The sequence below is a fragment of the Pelobates fuscus genome, chromosome 1 (genome assembly GCF_036172605.1).
Source record: "Pelobates fuscus isolate aPelFus1 chromosome 1, aPelFus1.pri, whole genome shotgun sequence".
NCBI lineage: Eukaryota > Metazoa > Chordata > Amphibia > Anura > Pelobatidae > Pelobates > Pelobates fuscus.
The window spans coordinates 149,682,674-149,687,867 of NC_086317.1; positions in this window are offsets into that span (position 1 = coordinate 149,682,674).

The following is a 5,194-nucleotide window of genomic DNA, read 5'->3' on the forward strand; positions in this document are numbered from 1 at the left end:
TCCTTGCGCAAGGACGTCACCGATTACGTTAATGCCTGTAACACTTGTGCCAGTATGAAGTCCTCCCACAGAGTTCCTTGTGGGTTGTTGCATCCGTTGCCCATACCCGAGAGGCCATGGTCCAATATATCCATGGATTTTATTGTTGAATTACCTCCCTCTAATGGTAAAACTGTCATCCTGATGATTGTGGATCGTTTTTCTAAGATGGCTCATTTTGTGTCTCTTGTCAAATTGCCATCATCCAAGGAACTTGCCTCTATCTTTGCCGGGGAGGTGTTTCGGTTGCATGGTATTCCCACTTCGATCGTGTCCGATAGGGGTAGCCAGTTTATTTCCAGATTCTGGAGAGCGTTTTGTGCAGAGATGGGTATCTCCCTCTCGTTTTCTTCAGCCTACCACCCCCAGTCTAATGGAGCTGCTGAACGTGCCAACCAATCTCTGGAGCAGTATCTTCGCTGTTTCGTGTCCCACCATCAGAACAATTGGGCTGACCTGCTTCCCTGGGCTGAGTTTGCTCGTAATAATGCTGCTCATGAATCCTCCGGTAACAGCCCTTTTTACGTTGTTTATGGCCGGCATCCCGTGGTTCTTCCAGCTGCATTCTCCTTACAGGGCATGCCAGCTCTGGACGAACATTTGGCTAGTCTACGTAATACTTGGGAGCAGGTTCAGTGTTCTTTGGTGGCCTCAGCTGCTCGCCAGAAGGTTCACGCTGACAAGCATCGCAGGGCGGCTCCATCCTATGCGGTGGGAGACCGGGTTTGGCTTTCTACTCGCAATATTCGTCTTCGTGTGCCTTCTATGAAGTTGGCCCCTCGTTTTATTGGTCCTTTTCGTATCTTGCATGTGGTTAATCCTGTCTCGTATGCATTGGATCTTCCAAAAAATCTACGCATTCCTAACGTGTTTCATACCTCCTTGTTAAAACCCCTCCTGTGCAACCGTTTTACTCGGCATGTCCCCCCTCCTCCTCCGGTTTCGGTGGAGGGCCATGAGGAGTTTGAAGTGGCGGCTGTAATTGACTCTCGCTTGCTTCGGGGTCACCTCCAATATCTGGTACATTGGAAGGGCTATGGGCCTGAGGAACGCAGTTGGATTTCCGCTGACGCTGTTCACGCTCCTCGCCTTGTGCGTTCTTTCCACGCTCGTTTTCCTGCCAGGCCTGCTCCTCCCCGCCCGGTGGGCGTGTCTTCAGGGGGGGGTACTGTAGCGGTACTTACCCTCTCCAGGGGCCGGCCGGGGTCCTCCCTTCTCGCCGCGCGCGGTTCTGCTCCTGCACGAGCCGCGCGCGGCTCAGCCAACGATGGGATCAGTCAGGCGGGCAGTGACCGCGAGAAGCGGTCACATGTCCCGCCCGACACTAAGAGCGCGCCGCGCGTCTCGGGCGCGCTCTTAAAGGGACAGTGGGAGACTAAATTAGAATCAGTCTCCCATTGGCCCCTGTCAGGCCACATTCCCCATTCACTCACGTTTTGGGGGCGTGGATATGACAGGAGCCAATCAAAGTGAACCTTAGGGTTTTTATACTCACCTGTTTCCCCTTGCTCCTTGCCCTATCGTGGTTTCTGTCCAGTTCCCTTTAGTGCTTGTATCGTTCAGTTGGTTTTTTGGTGCTTGACCTTGGCTTTGTTCCTGACTCCGCTCTCTCCTTATCCTTGCTTGCTTATCCGCTGTTTTGTCCTCTGTGTACCAGTCCTCGGCTTGTTCTACGTTACGCTGTCTCTCAGTTCCCTTGACCTCGGCTTGTTCTGACTCTGTCTTTCTCTCGTCCTAGTCCGGCCATTCTAAGGTCCGGTAAGACGAACACTGTTTCTTGTCTCTTGACTGTGAACTATTCCTGCGTGTTGGGGTATATTACCGTGACAGTCTGCTAGTGAGTGAGCTTGCTTGCATGTGTGTGTGTGCCTGCTAGTGAGTGAGCTTGTGTTTTTATGTCAATGAGCTTATGTATATTAGTGAAATTGTTTGTCTATGAGGCTGTGTATCAATGAGCTTGTGTATGTCAGTGAGATTGTCTGTGTCTGCATGTGAGTATGCTTAATGTATAATTAAATGTTTTACTCTGAAAGGACCAATATTTTATATTAGAAAAAGCAATATATATAATTATTATTGCCATTTATATAGCGCCAACAGATTCTGTAGCGCTTTACAATATTATGAGAGGGGATTTAACTATACATAGGACAATTACAAATAAACTTACAGGAACTATAGGTTGAAGAGGACCCTGCTCAATCGAACTTGCATTCTATAGGAGGTGGGGTGTAAAACACATTAGGACAGGAATTTGCAATCAAATAAGGTGGGCTGCCCTTTAGGAGAGGGCAAGAGACAGGTATGTGAGGTAGGGGTTAGTCTTGGAGGCCATAAGCTTTCCTAAAGAGATGGGTTTTAAGGCACTTCTTAAAAGATGCAAGACTAGGGGAGAGTCTGATGGCGGTAGGCAGGCTATTCCATAAGAAGGGAGCCGCACGCGAGAAGTCCTGCAAGCGCGAGTTGGCCATACGGGTGCGGACAGCGGACAGGAGGTGGTCACGGGCAGAGCAGAGAGACCGAGAAGGGACATACCTATGGATCTGTGAGGAGATATAAGACGGCCTAGAGTTGTTCAGTGCTTTATAGGTGTGAGTTAGTACCTTGAATTGACTCATATAGCATACAGGAAGCCAATGTAAGGACTGGCAGAGGGTTGAGGTGTGAGAGAAACGACTAGAGAGGAAAATCAGTCTAGAAGCAGCGTTCATTACGGACTGTAGGGGTGCTTTTGGGAAGACCAATCAGGAGAGGGTTACAATAATCCATGCAGGAAATTACTAGAGCATGGACAAGATCCTTGGTAGTATCTGGTGCAAGAAAGGGGTGGATGCGGGCTATGTTTCTTAAGATAGAATCTACAGGATTTGGCAACATGCTGGATGTGAGGCTCAAAGGTGAGACCAGAGTCAAGTATGACGCCAAGACAGCGCGCTTGCAAGGATGGACTGATGTTGGTACCACAAACTTGAAGGGAGAGCGAAAGAGGAGGATCAGTATTAGGAGGAGGAAAGACAAGGAGCTCAGTTTTTGAGAGATTGAGTTTCAGAAAGCGGGAGGACATCCACTCAGAGATGGAAGAAAGGCAAGCAGTGACACGTTGCAGGACGGCAGGGGAGAGGTCTGGGGAGGAGAGATATAGCTGGGTGTCATCAGCGTACAGGTGGTAGTGGAATCCAAAAGAGGTGATAAGTTTGCCAAGAGAGGCAGTATAAAGAGAAAATAGAAGGGGACCAAGGACGGAGCCTTGGGGGACTCCAACCGAGACAGGGCGAGGGGAGGAGGTATCATTAGAAAAAGAGACACTGAATGAGCGTTGGGAGAGATAAGAGGAAAACCACGAGAGGACAGAGTCACAGAGACCAAGCGATTGAAGAGTTTGAAGAAGGAGAGCATGATCAACGGTGTCAAAGGCCGCTGAGAGGTCAAGAAGAATTAGTATGGAGTAGTGGCCTTTGGATTTAGCTGCGATTAGGTCGTTAGTAACTTTGATAAGGGCAGTCTCTGTAGAGTGGAGAGGGCGGAAGCCAGATTGAAGGGGGTCAAGGAGAGAGTTGGAATTGAGGAAATGAGACGCACGGGTAAAGACAAGTCTTTCCAGAAGCTTTAAGGGAAAAAGGGAGCAGGGAAATGGGACGGTAGTTAGAGAGGGTGGATGGGTCGAGGGATGTTTTTTTTAGTATAGGTACTACAGTGGCATGTTTAAGGTCAGCAGGGACGATGCCAGAAGAGAGCGAGCAGTTGAAGATGTGTGTTAGAGAAGGCACGAGACAAGTGGAGAGAGATCTGATAAGGTGAGATGGGACAGGATCGAGCGGGCAAGTGGTGGGGCAAGAGGAGCAAAGAAGAGCAGCCACCTCTTGGTCAGTAGCTGGGGAGAATGTCTGAAGGGTAGGAAAGGCATGATCTATGTGTGATTGAGAAACAGAAAGGCAAGGAGGGGAGAATTCTTTCCTTAGCTGTTCAATCTTGTCAGTGAAGTAACATGCAAAGTTATCAGCAGTAAGGTTAGTTTTGGGGGTGGCCACAGCAGGGCGAAGAGAATTAAAGGTGTCAAAGAGACGCCTGGGTTTGCGGGACCATGAACTAATGAGAGAGGAAAAATAGGACTGTTTGGCAAGGGCAAGGGCTGCACTGTATAAACACAATATGAATTTATAATGGAGAAAGTCTGATTGGGTACGAGACTTCCTCCAGGAGCGTTCAGCACAACGGGAGCATCTTTGCAGGTAGCGTGTTGATTTAGTATGCCATGGTTGGGGGCGGGTCCTCCTTGAGGTGCTTGTTTGGAGTGGCACTGCAGTGTTCAAGGCAGATGTAAGAGTAGAGTTATATATGGAGATGGCCAGTGAAGGACAGGAGAGGGAAGGGATGGACAGCAGTTGTGAATCAATGTCAGCTGACAACTGTTGGAGATCAAGAGAATTAAGGTCCCTCCTGAGTTGAGGGGGGTTAGGCTGAGGTTGTTGGGTGAGGGGGTACGCGAGAGCAAATGATAAGAGGTGGTGATCAGAGACTGGATATGGAGTGTTGCAGATATTAGATACTGTACATGCATAAGTGAAGATTAGGTCAAGGGTATTGCCAGCTACATGGGTGGGAGAATTTGCCCACTGCGATAGCCCGAGGGAGGAAGTAATTGAAAGTAGTTTAGTGGCTGCAGAGGTCAAAGGTGGGTTTATAGGAATATTGAAGTCCCCGAGAATTAGGGATGGAATGTTAGAAGAGAGGAAATAGGGTAGCCAGGCAGCAAAGTGGTCAAGGAAGAGAAGAGGGGAACCAGGGGGACGGTAAATAACAGCAATGTTAGCAGAGAAGGGTTTGAAAAGGCGAATTGAGTGTATTTCAAATGACGGGAAAGAAAGTGAAGGGGGGGGGTGGGAAGAGGTTTAAAAGAGCAGTGAGGGGAGAGGAGAAACCCAACACGACCACCTTTACATTCAGAGTTTCTTGGGTTGTGGGTAAGTTGGAGACCACCGAAGGAAAAGATGCAGGGGTTGCAGTGTCAGAGGGGGTTTCTGTTAAGGCTAGTAAATCTATTGAACGAGAGATGAAGAAGTCATGGACAGCAGTGGATTTAGTTATATTGCAAACAGAGTGTGCATTCCAGAGGGCAGTATTGAAGGAGGATTTAGAGGAACATGAGATGGGTATG